At 45.4% G+C, this 18310-nt stretch overlaps 2 long non-coding RNA genes across 2 annotated transcripts in view; one reads left to right on the forward strand and one right to left on the reverse strand.

The window, feature by feature from the left end:
* The window catches only part of LOC115636406, a 71358-nt gene that overhangs the window by 15479 nt on the left and 37569 nt on the right, over positions 1 to 18310 (forward strand). The gene's annotated exons all lie outside the window — the stretch shown is intronic.
* On the reverse strand, positions 1484 to 16520 carry LOC115636407. The gene is made up of 2 exons (XR_003996917.1): positions 16289 to 16520; positions 1484 to 1865 (listed from the first exon to the last, which is right to left on the reverse strand). It is a non-coding gene; the product is annotated as an uncharacterized LOC115636407 (long non-coding RNA).

Below are 18310 nucleotides of genomic sequence, written 5' to 3' on the forward strand. Positions count from 1 at the left end.
GCAACATAGGTGCTGGAAAACCAGTGGCAAGGCACATGACTCTGTTAGACCCTCTGAGGGCTGGTAAACTTTTACCAAACTTGGGCTAAAACATTGCACAGAGTTGCAAAAGGTGTCTTGGCTGGCTAACCCAAACTCTTATTAGACAAGAGGACAAATAAGCTGGGGTAGGAAAGATTACATGCTCTGGTGATGATGATATCAAGAACCTCAAGCTTACATCCCAGGAAGCTCAGGAGTCAGCTGAACACATCAGAAGCAGAGATGTTGTTTGGTACTCTCACCTCACTTGATCAGGATGACTTTCAGGATCAGAAAAGCACAGGCCCGATGGTGGGAAGATAGACAAGCAAGTTGGGGCTGGTGTCACCTATGACCATGAAGCAGAGCTTAGCACAGGCTGTTCAGTCTCAACTTGTCAAACTAGTTTAGCTGGAAAAAGGGATGCAACCTTGTCCTGTGAAAATTATGCAACCAAACCACTTATCCAGTGATTCTTACATGTGGATGCCGATTTCTAGTTCTAGCACTATCTTGATGTGTTGCTGTAGCAATGTGGTGACCTCTCTAGGAACCCTGGAGACCCATAATTGGTGATTCTTATCATAAACACATCCAGTTTGTATCAGTTTTGCTGTCTCCAACCCACATTAAATTTCTTATAAAAATAACCTTAACAGGCCAAGCAGGATTTTTATTACCTTTCACTACTTTGGGCAATTCAGGAAAAGAACTCAGGAGTCCTAGTTCCCAGCTCTAATCAACATCCAGTGTCCTCCCATTAGGCTTTTTGTTTAAGAACATGGTCCCCATATGGACTCTGCAGTGTATGTCTTCTTCTATATGCCTCTCTTAGGATATGTCTATACGAGAAACATAAATCGACCTATATTAGGCTGACTTAGAACCACCGCAGTAATTAGCCTGGTCTCTCAGCTCCACTGGCAGCTCCCTGCCAGGAACCTGGCTTCCCCACAAGCTCTTGGTGGGCTGCCTCCACTCCACTCTACTCCCCGTTCCCCGCTGGGAGCAGAGGGGAAACCACCCAGGGCTTCTCACCTCCCTGTTTCCCTCAAGGAGTTGAGGGGTGAGGGAGAGAGCCACCTGGGGCTTCTCATCCCTCCCCCTGCCCAAACTGAGAGCTCTCAACCCCCTCTAAGGAGGCTCTCAGCACCCGGCAACCTTGAGGTTATAAACCAACAACAGCATAAGCAGTTTGTAATTCCTGTGAGGCAGAAATGTAAGTAACTTTCACCTGAGAACAATTCACTGCCCTTTAGAATCCATGAAATAATCACACCTTTGACTAAATATTTGTAGGGTTATTGACAATTGCTTTATGGTTTTTAACACCTCTTCCTTCCCAGCATTTCAATAACTGGCTGTTGGCCTAGATGCATTATTTAGTTCTGTTTTGTTGCAGAATTTGACTCAAAAAGATTAACAACAAAGAATCACCCCCACCATGTTGATGGTTTGAAAATGATTTTGTAGTGTCATACTTTTAATTCTGGCAGAGATTTACATAAACTGCACAGATGGCGCAATCTAGCACATCCTAAAAAACATTACACAAAGCCAATTGGTAATTCTATCAGGGGCACCACGTTCCACACTCCCAGAGCAAATAAATGAAATGTACATCTCTGGGCCCTAGAAGAGTTTCTTTTACAATCCCGTGATGTCCTGAGTATGTCATAGGATTGGGCCCTCAAAGCAGTCTGAAAGGAACTCTGTGCAGTTTCTTCAGTAGGAAAGATGGTATCGGAGCGAAGGCACTGGACTGAAGCTTGGAAGATCTAGGTACAATTCTCAGCTGTATCTCAGACAGCCGTGGTCAGGTCACCTAACGTTGAGTCTCCCATCTGTAAATGGAAATAACAATACTTCCTTTGTGTGTTGTGTCTATAGATTGTAAGCTCACTGGGACACAGATTGTCCCTATGGTATAATTCTATAGCATCTACCACAATGAGGCCTTGATCCTGGCTCTGTCCTATAATAAATAACAATAATAAATGGTAGCTATTCTGGCCCATACTCTAGTGCAGGGGTAGGCAACCTATGGCACACGTGCTGAAGGCGGCACTCAAGCTGATTTTCAGTGGCACTCACACTGCCCAGATCCTGGCCACCAGTCCAGGGAGCTCTGCATTTTAATTTAATTTTAAATGAAACTTCTTAAACATTTAAAAAACTTTTTATTTACTTTACATACAACAATAGTTTTGTTATATATTATAGACTTATAGAAAGCGACCTTCTGAAAAGGTTAAAATGTATTACTGGCACGCAAAACCTTAAATTAGAGTGAATAAATGAAGACTCGGCACAGCAGTTCTGAAAGGTTGCTGACCCTTGCTCTAGTGAAGGGGATGTTTCACAGCTGGGAACAGTATTTGATCACTAGCCCTCACTGTAGCGGAGAAGATAATTGACAAGCTAAAAGGTTGGAGTGCAAAGCCAAAAGCAAGGTCACTTCTCTTGCAGTTAGAGCCTGCAGCCAGGCAGACGATGGTGGCTAGTTCCATCTCGGTTACTGTTGTCAAGATTTACTAATATAAAAATGGATTAAGTGCAATTTTGAAAACAGCTTATTTCATGTAGCAGAGCCCTGCATCTGTCTGATTCCAGCAGATTTTTAAAACAAGAAGGTTACTGGTGTCATGCCTGGTCCCTGCTACTGTGGCCAAAACATAGAGGGGCACAGTATGGCAGAACTGAAACAAAAGACATGAAGGACATGTCTACACTGCTCTGTGGTGTGCACTGAAGTGCTGACCCGTGTGGATGCTGCAGGGGCAATCTGAAATCTGCATGAACGTAATCCTCTTCAAACAGGTAGTTCATGCCCACAGTGTCCACATGAGGGATTACAACACAGCGCTTTGAGCGCTGCTATTCACACCCCCTTATGCGGTAGTGGAGACCTGCTCTAGGATGTCGCCCTTGCTAATAGAAACACACCATCAACGAGGGGTATCCGCTGTGAGGGACAAAAAAAGGGCAAGCAGAGGGAAAAGGGGAGCTTGTGATTCAGGCCCTGGAGCAAGATTGGATTCTATTCCTGACTCTGCCACAGACTGCAGGTGTGACTTTGATCATATCTCTTAGGACCAGATTTTAAAAGATGCAGATACATGCCTAGGAGCCCAAATCAGTGGGAGTTAGGTGCAGTGGTGCTTTTGCAAATCCCACTAGCCACCTAAATACCTTTTTAAAATCTGGCCCTTAATGCCTGGCCTCTTTCTTTCCGTTCCCTATTTGTAAAATGGGAATAATACTTCCTTGGCCTAATTAGACTGTGAACTTAGATAGTCCCTGCTTCATTGTCTCTCCAGTGCCTGACACAATAGGGCCCTGATCTCCGGTGAGGCCCCTAGCTGCGACTGAAAACATACTGTACCATACTAATACTGCAGTAAATAGCAATAAGGGAAACAAATAGAAGGCAGGCAGCAGCCATAAACAATCAAGTGTTGAGGGAAGCTTGAAGGCATTTATAGAAGTAGGTAGGGATGAAATTAGATGGATAAATTGCATGGACAACTGCAGCAAAAGTCTGCCCCTTCTGCTGACTTCCCTAAGCTCTCAATGAGACACAAAGAGCGGGTATGGAGTGCCACCAGGAACAACATGAAATTGAGATGGATCTGTTGCATTGTCTGTGTGGCTACACAAACCCATTCAGAGCTAGACTCCAAAAGTCATGTGAAACTTTCCTGATTTCCATGTTCCATCACAAACTAGCCCACCTCTGGGAACCATTTGCTCAATCCATGGGGTTTCACCAAGAAATCGGGTGAAATGGCAACTTCAGATGAGTTACACTTTGATTATTTGGGGGGCTAGTTTGTGCATGTGAGCCTCGCCCAGACCTGCTCTGCTGTTTCTCACAGCTCCACGCATGGTAACCAGCGCTCCCTGAGCTCTCCCCTGGGCTAGAGCATGTTATAAGGAGTTTAGCTGGCTTTGCATATGACCGGTCCATAGAGATTGTGGGTCTGATTCTTCTTTCATTTACATGGATTGTAAATTGGGAGTAACTCCACTGAAGTCAATAGAGTTATTCAAAAGGAAATCCCGTGGAAAGGAAATCAGAATGAAGCCTTCTATGTCTTCTCAAACTGAGCCATATAGAGCAATTGGCACCAAAAACAAACAAACAAAAAGGTTCAAGACAACTTTCCTAAACTTTTGGCTTCCTCACTAAAATTATGAAGTGGGATGATTCCCAGTGCGGGGAAGAGTCAAAAGCTGGGATCTAACCTGACAGACACCAATCCAATCCCAGATAGTGGGGGAGGTAGCGAGAGTGAGGTATAATGGAAGGCAGAGCTAATAAAGGAATTCTTTTAGAGGATCAGTTTATTTTACAGTCTAGAGATGGTGTTTTATTGGGCTCTCTTCCATGTAGACCACAGCACTTAGAATGTATCGTGGGACAATATTTGATTATGCCATTCAGTTTAACACAAAACAAGGTTAGACCTTGGTGTGTGGTCTCCAGGAGGAAGCAGTTCCTTATTTAGGAAAAGGGCTACCAGTCAGTGCAAGGAAACATTTGTTCTTCCTTTTCAGGCTAAGGTAAATAGGCATCATTTGCATCACTCAGGCAGCTGTGGTTTAGTGGCCTGAGCTCTGGGCTAGGAATCAAGAGACAGTGGCAGAGTCAAGAACTTGCTATATGTCTTTGGGAAGTAATTTTAGGCCAGCATTTTCAAAGGTGGTTATTGACTTTGGGTGCCCAAGATGAGACCCCTTATGCCAAATATTCGGGGGGTGCTGAGCACTTGCAATTCTCATTGACTTCAGTAGAAGGAGAGGGTGTACAGAATGTCTGAAAATCAGGCCCAAGGAGTTTCATGCAGGGCACCCTATGATGGGAGACTCATATTGAACAGCCACTTTTGAAAAATGTTGGCCTTAACCCCTGTCCTCCCCAACACAGCTCAGTTTACACTCCTATAAAATCTGGATAATACTGTTAAGCTGGGGAAAACCTCTCCTGACAGCTGTGATAAGTGTAAAAAGCAATTAAGTTCCTTTGTGGAATAGACAGCTAAAACAATGGGAGCCACTGCCCAAGCCACAGGCTGCGTGGAAGGCTAGTCCGGAATCTATGCTACGTGGGCCAAGCAGTTTGACTAGGGGCTGAACGCAAATGCAATGCACCGAGGGTTGTTGGATGGAGCTGTGTGTGTGAGGAGAGAAGCAATACAACACCAGAAACACTGACGGAGGAGGCAGCAAGGAAGCTCCAGACGCAGCCAGAATAGCATGTGTAGCATGGCCTTGAGGAAAAGGCTGAGAGATCTTTTGAGTAGAGTGCTGGCTGAAAAGAGGCTGGGAACTGTGAGCACAGAAACTGTCTCGTGTGTGCGCATGTGTGTGTTCAGGGAAGCAAGACTTTAGGATCATTAATTGTAAACAAACAGAATTGCATCAGAGAAAATACCTGACTCCATCAATTTTCCTCCTAACAGAAACAACATACAAAACTTCAAATATTAGCTAACCTCTCGTGTTAAAAGGATTAACAATATTTACCCACTTCTGAGAGGAAGTTTGAGCTCTCCAGATGAAAAAACACTATGTAAGAGCCAAACATTATTATATTTAAAAGATTAGCTCAGCTGCATGCTGTTATAGCAATGGCAAATTCCCAGAGCTGTCAGCTTTCTAGGACTGACCTGTTCATATCTGTTGGCTGGGGATCTAGTCCCTCCAGTATGCAGCACTTGCCATCTGTGACATTTCTCTTCCATGCCCTGTGGCAGATCTGCAACTGGCTCACCACTCCACTGAGAAAAAAACTTCAGGGGGAGCTGTACTCATTTATAGCAGGGTGAAATTTGGCCTGAGCTCTTTGATCAGCAAGAGCTAGAAACCCTCTGATTTCTAATCATGCTCTCGCTGTATGTTATATGTAAAGCAGGGATAGTACTTAGTCACCATTTCCAGATGCAGCCATTTTTTTTTGTCAGCTTAACTCTAGCTGACTGTTTACCACCTTCTGAATCACAGTCAAACACGCCTGCCAAGCTGCCAATAAATAATGCAAAAGATTCTCCCCAGCTGGGAAACCGTCATTTCCAAGCCAGGATTATTTTTTCTTTTACTAAACGGGAGTGGTGGGGTGTGGGGGGATCTGGCTTCAGGCAGCTGACAATTTTAGTCTAATTTCTTCTGGGTGTTTATGCAAATAAACTTTCACTGTGCCTTGTGGTGAATGAATGGGGCCTGGGTGAAACTCACAGGCATATGGTCTGAACAACAGGGCAGTAATGCAGGTAAAGAGTTGGCAGGCAGGGTTTTGAAATCCCACCCTCCAACCTAGGCTGGAAGAGCAGCTACACACCCTGCAAGCTGCTTGCTGAGTCTGGTAGAGCCCCTGTGTCTCCACAGGCTCACTCCATGACCCCCGCATAGATAGCCAGATACAGTGACCCACCCCCTCCATGAGATGCAGGACACGCAAAGGTGCCTCCTACCCTCCCTCCTCTGCACCTCCAACAGGAAACAGTTGTGGTACTCAGGCAAATGCTGTGGGGTTATGACAACCTCTGCTCTTTTGTGTATTTGCAAGTAGGGGTTTGGTCAACTATTCCTTTCTAAGTAACCCCATGGAGGCCAAGTTATTTCAAACTGGAGCTCCAGTTTAGCAGCCCCAAATGCTGGCAATTGTGCAGGTAAAGCAAGTGGATGCAAAGATATTCCATATGCAAGACAGAGAGGGCAAAATCAGGGCAGCTTTTGGAAACCTGGTTCTTGTGTCTACATTTAAAAGAAAAAACCAAACACCCAGATTGAGCTCATCTCTCCTTGATGTTGAACTTTGCAACATTTACCTTTCCAAGCCATCTTCTGATCAAGGGTAACGTTTCCCCAAAGTATACAAGTGATGTAAATGCCTAAGTCCCATTTACTTTCAATGGGACTTAGTTCTTCAGTCGTGTAGGTGGCTTTGAAAATGTCTCCCAAATAGCTTAATGATGCTCATGTCCCTGGGTTACATCAGGCCATGCTGTAAACTGGTAGAATGCAGAATTCCACTCACTCACATCTTCCAGCGTATGGGAGTTAAGCGCCTAAAACCCCTTGAGGATCTGGGCCCTAGGACATGTTCATGATGAGGACTCTGAGGGGCTACATAATAATATTTGCTATTCATGGCCATTGTCACTGTAGGTGGCCTCTGCATGATATTATAAACCTTACCTTGTGCTCTATGAATTCTGCATCCAGACTGATGAACCCTACTGTTCATTGTTCCCTACAGCCCAGTTAGCTGGTTCACAAACTTTGCTAAGTGCTAAAATTTAATTAACCTAAATGTATGTATTCAGCCAGCAACATCCCACCTAAGCTTTGTGCTGTTTACTATAAAGCAGGGACCACAGGGTGACGGCAGCTGCTGTACAGAGGCACAATTTTAAAAACAAGTTCTACTATTTTGTAGATCTGGGCTTACGTTCTTAATTAATATTTTTAATGAGAGGTTGTGTCAACTCGGTTCTACTGCTGGTTCTACTGTCACATCAGGATTGCTTTGGTTTAGGCTTGTAGGTGCTTTCTCGTTTGGAAAGGCATCCAGCCATCCTTCTTTGCAGGGCTGTTGGGGTTAAATGGAGAGGATCTATTATTTATAAATTATAGGTTATTCCTGGGAATCTGACCCTTTACAACCTAGAGGCTTCAAAATGAGGATGGGGGTGGAGGAGAAGTACAGCCCCTCCACACAGCCAGTTTGATTACAATCTCTAATGATTCCTGTTCCAGAGGGAATACACACTATCCTGTACTAGTGAGAGAACTCTGCAAAGCACATGTGCTCTAAGGAGTTTAGAAGGAAATTAAAATAATTATAGTACAAGAGTTTGAGGTTTTGTTTGGTTGTTTTTTTGATTGTCTTGTTTTGTAAAGAAAATCCAGGAGTGTTTCCATAGCGGGTACAAACAAACAGCCATCTGCTGGCCCAGGAGACAAATCTCATTCCTCCTTTCTCAACTCAATCTCATGTTTATACAATGTGGCCATTGATTGCTGATTATAATGCAACAGCACCTTTCACTGGATGGTGCTAATTTACCTCTAATCAGTAGCTGATTCTAGCTGCCTGATTCCTCCTTTACTTTTCAGTGTGGCAATACTACATTGGAGTCTCTCCTTTTTTTAAAAAATTTTTTTATTTATTTGCTGATTGACTTCCTTTCCTGAAATCACTGTGTCCCACAAGCTTACTTTGCTAGTGGCCTCCAGTGGGAGGTAAAGTTACCCAGTCAAAGCATTTGGACAAAGGGTACGTTGTCTCTAAAAAGTTTTGTTTGTCTTTTTGGTATGCTTTAGTAAATCATGCATGTTTCTGATACCCTATAAACTGATAGGTCCTGATCCTACAAAAACACTAATGTATGTACACTTTATGCCCAGAGGTTGTCCCACGGAAGCTAATGTGGACCTACAGGCCCATAAAACCTACTGGTATAGGTCTTCTAGGATCTATAAAACAATCAGAATGGCCAGGTTCCTGGCCTAATCCCAGCTGGTGATGTGTTTACAGCGTAGGAGGAGGAAACACAGGCTTGTGGCCTGACTTTTCAGATGTGCTAACCACCACAAATCCTGGGGCACCAGTGAAAATGAGGTCAGTGGCATCCCTACAGGAGCACTCAGGTACATTGTAACTTCCCAAGTGGTAACTTCTCTAGGTTGCTGGTCACTTCAGCACTGATGACTGTTGAGTGAAATGCGCTGCTGGTTGGTTCCCAGGGCAAGGGTCCACTCCACAAAACCCATAGCCTGTGGCTCTGTTAGCAGCTCCTCAGAGAAGCTAAGGGGGGCATAGAGACTGAATACTCCTTCACCCCATTGCAGGTGAGGAACGACGCACGTTGAAGGACAGGGCATTGCTGAGGCACAAGCTGTGCCTGCTTTGTCAATACAGTTCTGTATCCAGTACGAAGTCCCCTCCACAAGGACAGGCTTGGGGCCAGGCAGATCTCATGACATGTTTCACCCCAGAAGCGAGCCAGGGAGATGAAGTAAAGTAGACAAGAAAGCAGGAGTGAGGACCTATAGCTGTGTCATGTACAGCGAGTGGGAGGCCTAGGCCTCCAAGCCCTGATTCTGCTTTCTCTTGCCCTGCTGTGAGTCAGGAGTAACTCAGCTGAAGTTAGTGGTGTATGTGATCAGATTCAGTTCAGCACATGCGCCGCCTCTCTCTCTCTCTGTTTCCCTCAGCATCTCCGCTGCTTTACAGCATACAGTCGCCAGCTACGTTTATGCCCCGTGCTAGGAAAAGCCATGGGGCCCACCCTGTCACCCTGGAGATGGGACACTGGTTTTTGTCACCTCTGCTCAGGTTACTGCACAGGGTGGCCGCAGCAGGGGCAGTGTGATTTCTGTTGAGTGGCCAAAAGGATATCATGACTACTCCTTACTTTGCCTTCTCTCTGGGCCAGGGACTGGCTTACTGTGTCTGTGACGTGCACAATGGGACCCTGAGCTCAAGTCGTTTTGATGAGCACAGCGATATGGAAAAGCAATAATGTACTAGCTGCCTGTCGGTGTGCAATTAGTGTCCAGAGTTTTAGATTCTATCCCACAAAGCACTGAATGGACTGAGTACCCAGCACCTGTGTGCCAGCCCGGGGTCAGAGATGGAAGGAGACTCTGGGTCGGGAAGCACTGTAGGGGAAGATGACTGGTACAGACAGTCCTTCTGCCGCGGTAGCACTGGGTCTCTGTAACAAATGTTGGACGCCACTAGAAATATCCTGAATTTGGCTTCATTTCTGTGCTACACCCTTCATGTTTGCATGCAGTGATGTGGCTAGAAAAAGCACGCAGTTCCGGGTGCTAGAGCAGAATTGTTCCCTGCTGCATATTCCCTAAGCCAGCCAGCCAGAATTTTCAGAAGGGCTCAGCACCCTGAGTTAGGGCCAGATATTTTAACCAACTCTGCTCTCATTTAGGTACCAAAGTAAGGGGTGAAAATTTTAAAAGGCTCCCACACTTTGGGTGCTGAGCTCTTTTGAAAATCTGGCCATAAGTGTCCTCTTGGGAACTGCTAGGAGCTTCTGAAAACACCGATCCCAATTGTGGCTGCTGAGCCCTTGAAAATCTTTCCCTGTGCTCCTTTGAAAGTCTGGCTCTCGGTGTAAAGTGGTGGAGTTTCCATTGCATGAGACTGTACAGGGCGGTGTACATTGAATCTGTTTTGCTATTTGTCCTTCAGAATTGAATGCCAAATGGATGGGAAGAGCCCACTGTGTCTGATCTGCCTGTGGAATTCACTGTTCCAGATGGGCATAGACTCAAATGTTTTATCTGAATTTCCTAACTCTGGATAACTGTAGGAACAATAATAGCATTTGTAATGAGGAGCAGTCCAGTGTCCTGCCTCCTTGTAATAAAATGGGCAAGAAGGGAGGAAGCACAGGGCTGATACTAAGATGATCTGTGTTCAGTTCCTGTCTTTGCACAGGGTCTGAGAGACCCCTGACAGGTCACTTAGGTGCTTTCAAAAGTTATACCCTAAGTTCCATTGACTTTCACTAGGCTGTAGGCTCCTAACTCACTTAGGTGATTTTAAAAAAATATTCCCTTAATCTTTCGATGGTTCAGTCCCTCATCTGTAAAATGGGAATATTATTTCATGTCTTCTCTGTCTGTTTTTATTATAAGCCCTTTGGGGCGGGAACTTTTTCTTACTCTGTATGGGGACCAGCACAAAAAATGTCTGTTGTGGCAGCTAGATGCTCCTGCAATGCAAATAGTTGCTGTTAATGTATTTAAAATCCAGAGTGGGACACTCGCACTAGGATGCAAAATCAATCCCATTGGATTAGTGTGGTATGGCTTTTCTCCTCCTCCTTCCCAACCCTCATTCCCCTCACATTTTATTTCATCACTTACCTTGCAGCAGGGAGGGAAGAAGTTATTTCTGAGAAGTATTTCGCTTCCCCAGCACACCCACACCCACTAGGTCTCCCTGAACCTTTGTTATATTCACCCATTTCCGCATCACAGTTGCACTTTCTGAGCTTGAGTAACTTTGTGAATGTCTGGCCATGTTCATTTCCATCCTGGCTTCCTTTGGCCATTTAGGGTCGGCACCTCCTTAATCTGGACCTTTTTCCTTTATTCTTTTTTTACGAATGACTTATATTTTCATTACTACCGTTGCCAGCTGTCACTTCCTTACTGCTCCTGGGTTTCCAGAAATTTAACTCTTGTTTTAAACAAATCTAAACTTGCAGGAAAAAACATGGCCTAGGTTTGCAAACCCTACCCTGAGGAATCCTATTGAAATGAGTCCTTCGGGGTTTACAGCAGCAAACTTTTTTTTAATGTCTTCATAATTCCTTGTCTACTGGTTTTAATTCTCCTGCTCATGCATAGCCTTATAGTTGATTGAGATAACTAACCATGTTATACTCAGATTTGTTATGGTGCCTTTTATTTTATTGGATTTTTTAGGCGGGTGTGTGTGTGTGGGGGGGTTCTCTCCTCTACACAATAAATGACCTCAATCAACTTTAATTTTCATATTCTGAAAGCAGTGATTTTCTGTACTAGAATCACCCTCTCAATGCTATTGCAAATCACAGGATCCAAATATTCAAAAATTCTCAGCCTGCTACATAATCTGACTGTTGTTTTCTGGATGACAAACTGCAAAAGGAAATGCTCTGCTATCTTCAAAACCACGCTCCTTCCATACTGATACCACAGAACAGAAATAATTGTTTCCCACAGAATCGACTAGCTAATTAACTTAATCCATGTTTGAGCAAAAGGAAGCCGATAAACTAATAACGCCTTGTTTCCAAACAGTTTTCAGACTGGTCTAACTATTTATACACACAGCTGGGGCTGTGATTTTTCTACCAAAATAACTAAATTGGTACAGCCCCATGTGTGGACATAGTTATTCTGCTGTAAAGGCCCCTTTATGCTGATAAAATCCCCACTCCCAGTATGGGTGTAGTTTAAGTGTACGATTTTTGTGCATAGACAAGGCCTAAGAAAAATGCCCTGGTCTCCTTTTAGAGCTTTTTCCATCTTTGCTTTAATCCTGTTGCCTGACCTTGTATACTAAGCAGTTTGAGGTCAGATCTGTCAGTGTTTGGATGGTTGGCCTCCAGGAGGGATACTGGTGGAGCAATATGGTGTACTTACTCTTCTCTCTTGATTCAGTATTAATCCAATGTCTCCATATAGTGTTGAGGATGCTGTGGGTGCCCTCCTTCGGGACTGACCGCTGGTGGTCTTTATTATCCCCATTTTGCAGATGGAGAAAACCAATGTGGAGATAAGTGCTCCATGTTACACAGCAGATTTGTGGCAGAGCAGGGAATAGAACCCAAGAGTCCTGTAGTTAAGCACTGTGCATTAGCCTATGCTTGCCCCTCCCACCCTTTCATAAAGGTGTTTAAATAAATGCAAAGTATCTTTTTATTTATTTGTATTGCAGCCCTAGACACCCCAGCTGCACCCTAAACTGAGATGGAGGCCCAGTTGTGTAGATGCTGTACAAATATATAGCAAAAAGCCAATAGTGAAGCAGCGAGTTAACACACAAAATATATAATCGTATACAAGGAGGAAGGATGATCCAGTGATTAAGGCCTGGGACTAGGGAAACCTGGGTTTAAATCCCTACATCACCTCAGACTTCCAACAGGACTTTGGGCAAGTGATGGTTGCTCTGTGCCTCAATTCCACATACGTAAAACAGGAAGAGCAGCCCTGGCCTACCTCACAGGGTGTTGTGGAGATAAGTATGTTACAGATTGTGTGGTGCTGAGGCACCATAGTAATGAGGGGCAGAGGAAGTATCTGAGATAAAAAAAGGAATTGCAATTTCCTGTATTTTAAGACTGAATTATGAACTATCTAAGCAAGGTCAAGAGAGACTGGAAAGCGTATAATAATTCAGCAGCTCTAAGAGGTGAGAGTAGCAGAGTCCAGGAGGAAGATGGCGAGAGAAGCCTAACTAAAGCTGCTGTGAAGAAGGATGTTTGATCTGACACTGCTATTTTATTGCAAGACTCATGGCCCAGTGCTGCTCCTGGACCTCCACCACATTCATCAAAAGGATTTATTTTATTTGTGGTGTTGCCTGCCAAGAAATCAGACAGTCCAGCTTAGAGTTTCTTCCAGGGCTTTGCTCTTTCAGTCGTTTTATCATTCTGAGCAGAGCCAGAGAAGTCTGGTGGGTGTTTTGTTTTTTGTTTGTTAACCTTCTTGGCTTAGCTTTAAACTGCCTGTCAAGCCTACAGCTCTGCAGAAAGAGGGCTTAGAGAGCAGCCCGCTCTGATCTCAAGGATCCCATGTTTATTTCCTAGTAGCCTTTCCCTAAAGCTATGGACTGTCAGTCCTTCACTCCCCGCTGAAGAACCCCGCTGCATTTGTTTAACCAAAGACCTGTCTGAACCAGCTAGGGAACTGCAAGACTTAAACCATGCTGGAATGTAGTCAGCCCTGTAATCTGCCCTTCAATATCGTGCTCGTCACAGGATGTGGTGGGAGAGCGGGTGAGGCCTTCAGCTGATGCAAACAGAGATGGCTCCATTGATGTCTACCCCAACTGAGGATCTGACTAATTGTGTTTCTGGTTTTTGAGATGAGAGCCCTAGAAGGAAGCCAGAATTTGTGTAAGGTTTCTCAGTACCTCTGAGTGAATGGGTTTAGGGCTTGATCCAAAGGCCCTTGAAGTCAGAGGGAGAAATGGGTTTTGGTTCAGTCCCTTGGTTGGGCATTTTTTGACTAACTTTAGTTACCAGTAGGGCTCTACCCCTGTATCCTATACACAAAGATCTCTTCTTTCATGCTGAGTCCCATCCTCTGGGTAGTCCATTGTATTGCTTCATACTGTAAGCAGCTAGCCTGCTTTTTGCTCTGGCGTGGGAAGGGAGAATGTGAGTGTTGGAGTATGAAACGGAGTGGATGGGAGGGATAGTCTTACGATGTGAAAAGGGAGGAATGAAGCAAAGGCCGACAGAGACCTGGGAGGCCTCAGCTGAGAGAAGAACTAGCAGACAGAGAGGGAGAACTGAGGCAGAGCCCAAGTGATGGTGTAGTGTGGGACTGGGAGGTGACCTCTGATGGGAATGCTATACCTGCTCAAGTATATTGGACTGCTGCTGGCTAGAGGCCTGATCCAAAGCCGGTTGAAATCATTGGGAGTCTTTCCATTTACCTCAGTGGACGTTGGATGAGACCCTAGTAGTTGCAGCTAACAGAAGATAAACCCCCTAATGCAGTACTCAGTTAGCTAGGAGCAGTAGGGTCAAGGGCTCATGGCTCATGCTTGGAAAACTGCTGGGCAGTTGAATTCTGTCTCTGAGTATGGGTCTGGAGCCCTGGATGGCCACACTATATGGCATAATAACAATGAAGTACTGAGTGGAATAGAACAGGGAAGTTTCTGGCTAATAGTCCTCTGCTCAGGCTGTTAAATGGGCATTTCTGTAGTGAGGAGTGATCCAGAGGACCCTTGGGCATGCTCTGTAATGGGGGGGGGGCAGAGACCTCTGCCCACTTCACATTCCCTGCAAAACACATCAACTCACAGAACAGCTTTGCAGAGCTGCTGCTGTTTCTCATAGGAGCTGGGGAGAGAGGGTGTTACTGAATCCTGTGGGAAAATTGAACAGGATCCATGCTTTTAATGAAAGCAAGCAAGCCCTGAAGCCAAGCCGCTTAGCTGAATTCCATTCTCTCAGCCACCAGCAGCACCAGAAACTGGCAGAGGCAGCACCCATTCGTGGCTGCAGAGGGGAGGAGGATGAGCTACTTTCACAGGGGTACCTCCATAGGTTTTTAAGCATAGCAATGACCAGTCGTTCATCTAGTCTGCCCTGCTTTTTATTTGCATTGATGGGTCTTGTCTGTGCATAGCACGAGGGGAATCATGGAGGAGGAGACTCTAAAACAGTGACTAAAGGGACCAGTGAGACAGCAGAGGGATGGAGTAGATCATGGGGTCCCAACATGGAGTCTGGGAGCGCTCTCCCTTTCTCATTGGCCATGAGCGGGTAAGGGAAAGAGTGGGCAGAATGGTTAGCTCAGGGGTGTGGTGTGCCGAGTTTTCATTTATTCACTCTAATTTAAGGTTTCACGTGCCAGTAATACATTTTAAGGTTCTTAGAAGATCTCTTTCTAGAAGTCTATAATATATAACCAAACTATTGTTGTATGTAAAGTAAATAACATTTTTTTAAAATGTTTAAGAAGCGTCATTTAAAATTAAATTAAAATGCAGAGTCTCCCGGGCAAGTGGCCAGCACCCACAGTGTGAGTGCCACAGAAAATCAGCTCGCGTGCCGCCTTCGGCACCCGTGCCATAGGTTGCCTACCCCTGTGTTAGCTAGTCCTGGACTAAATGAGTGGGTATTACTCTATTCTGCATGTGCGCCAGCAGGGTCTTGCGAGATTTTAGTGTTGTGCTGATTTGTAAGTTAACTCGCCCCCTTACCCCAGCCAGGGTAAAACACCTTTAAGAGAGACGGCAAGTGATCATGAAACAAAAATGCCCAAATGCCTGGGGAAGAGACGAGATCGATCATGGGCACTTGTGGCCATAAATGGATTCTGATTGTTGTTGCAAAATCCTGAGCCAGAAAGGAGCCCTTTGAACAGGGGATTTAGAGGCGTCATCTGGCCATTGCTGAGACACAGAGCGAATTTACATGGAGGAGTGCAGTGCACTAAGAATCTTCTGTAGCAAAACAAATGACCGTACTTAATCAAAACATTAAATAAACTCGATTTGCCTTTGGATATATTGTAATGAACTTTCCAGTAACACCCAGTGTCTTGGATCTGTGTCAAAATCCAGCGCTTGCTCGTGCTCTCTCTCAATCTGCCTGAGCACAAACTGTCTGTCTTGAGTGCTTGAGTGAGCACAAACTGTCTGTCTTCCCCACCAGCTTTTGTTCCTAGATGTATGCATGTCCCCTTTGCCACCTTACTTCTAGCCCAGCTGACAGGGCCAGGACATTGATCACTTCAATGCCATCAGCACACTAAGCGTAGCTCCTATCCCAAGCATGCATTCCCCTTTCCACTCTGTGGCAGATCACTGGGACTTTCAAAACATCCACTCACACAGGAATAAGGCAGTGTTTTCGTATAAAATAACCCCTGATGAATCTCCTATCCTGAGCTGCTTTTCCTTCCCTAATGGAAAACTAGCCTGTTCCTTTTCTCCAGTTCATGTCACTCCACCCTCTCAGGGGAGCTCAAGGCATGCCATCAAAGGAGAGTCAGGTCCTACCTGTTTGGCGTCATACCAAGCAGACCCAATGTTTGTCTTAAAATCCCTAGGAAGTGGCTTGAGCTCCTTGCTGTTGAGTATGTGTGCTGCCTCTGGCTGTCCTCGTGCCAAGCTGCGATAATACCGCATTTCACAATTCCTGCCAGGAGCAATTTTTCCTTCTCCACAGCAGATATCTTATCTCCTTTTCCATGTTGCTTCTCTCCAGCAGTTTGACTGATAACTAAGAATACTGAAAGTGACACACAAGCTGGGCTAATATTAAAAAATAGAAACTGGCAGAAGATTCGAATGCACATTAGGAACATGGCAGGGGCAGCGATGCTTCTGGAACACAGTGTTTATCTTTTGAGGGTTATATGGCACTATGCCCTTGATTAACTCTCTGTACTCTGCTTTAACAGAGAGCCATATTTCCTGAGTGCTCATCAAAAAAATCTCATGGCACTTCTTTCACCAGCAAGAGAGCTGGTGCCAGTGCATGGGTCAGGTTCCACCTTGGGTAATTAGTCTGCGTAAGTGATATTCCTTCTGTCACTTTAATGAGCTATGAACTACTTGGGTGTCTTGTGTTTAGGCTGCTCTGCACTGCTAAGACAGCTGCAGCGTTCCTCACTAGAGGTGACTGCATTTCAGTAATGAATTAAGTTATTTAACCGTAAGGGCTACTGGGAGTCTCCCACGTCTGCCGCTGGTCACAATTTTATCTTGGGCGTGGGGGAATGGAAAAAATCACAGCCTCTAGCTGATGTAGCTATGCCAGCAGGGTGGGGGGATGGAGAGGAATCCCCCTATGCTGCCAGTAGTGTTCATTGGCATAGCTAATAACATCTGGGGTTGGGGTGGAAATATACGGGCCTAAGAACTCCTTCTGTTGACTTACACTGCATTGCCACTAGGGGGCACCGCAGCTACAGCTATAGTGGTGCAGCCTTGGTAGTGTGGACAGGCCCTAAGTTAGGCGCTTCTGAAAATTTTACCCTGAGCCTAGCCTACCATTGTGAAAGAGCTGGTTGCACCCTCATTTCACAGAGGGTGAAACTGAGGCACGGAGCAGTGACTTGCTCAAGGTAGTACCCGTCTCTTCTAACCCCCAGCCTTACAGCTTAGAAACAAGCCCTGCCTCCAGGGCCAACTCCAGCATTTTTGCCGCCCTATCGGTGGCACTTCACCGGCAGCTCTACTGCCGTCACTTCATTCTAATCTTCAACAGCAAGTCGGCAGCAGGCCCTTCCCTCAGAGAGATTGATGGACCTGCCGCCGAAGACCCGGACGTGCCTCCCCTTTCCATTGGCCACCCCAAGCACCTGCTTGCTGTGCTGGTGCCTGGAGCCGGCCCTGCCTGCCTCACTGTATTTCCTTGCACAGATTTTCTTCTGCTGTTTTCCCTTGCAAATATGTTTGGGTTCTGTCCTAGAGAAAGGAGGACTGACTCAGCGATATATGTGATACGTCCTGGAAGCTTCATTATATGCTGTACAAAGATGCTATTGTCCCCTTGAAGGCAGAAGTGTAATACCATGCAAGCAATCTGAATTGTAAAAGGCTGCATGGACAGATAACCCAGCGCCTGTTCACTGTGATATGGAAAGTAAGAAAGTTTACCTGGGTGGCAGGCTTACTCTGTAGGTGTTTGTTCCTAGGATTGTTATAATTAGTGTGTGTTTGCTCAAAGCTCTGTGTTGCAACGCTTTACAAGCAGACCTGCTGAGTCCTGATACACCAGCTCCATTTCAAGAACGGCAAGTACAGCACAGCCAATGTAAACAGGACTTGTTGACTGCAAAAGGCTAGGATTCTGTTTTGGGTTCTAAAAGAACACCACACCCAATTGTGCTGGCCCTGATCTCTCCGGGGTGTAAGTCAGTTGGAACGCTGCCCTCTATGCCGTTAGAGTGAAATGGGCGAGCTCAGACGAAATGGCCCCTGAAACCCATGCCAAATCCTGGTGTTACGGTGGTGCACCTCTGGCTATACCTCAGTGTAAGTGAGGTGCAAATAGACATACTACCGTGGCTGCAA

The sequence above is a fragment of the Gopherus evgoodei genome, chromosome 17 (assembly GCF_007399415.2).
Source record: "Gopherus evgoodei ecotype Sinaloan lineage chromosome 17, rGopEvg1_v1.p, whole genome shotgun sequence".
Lineage (NCBI taxonomy): Eukaryota > Metazoa > Chordata > Testudines > Testudinidae > Gopherus > Gopherus evgoodei.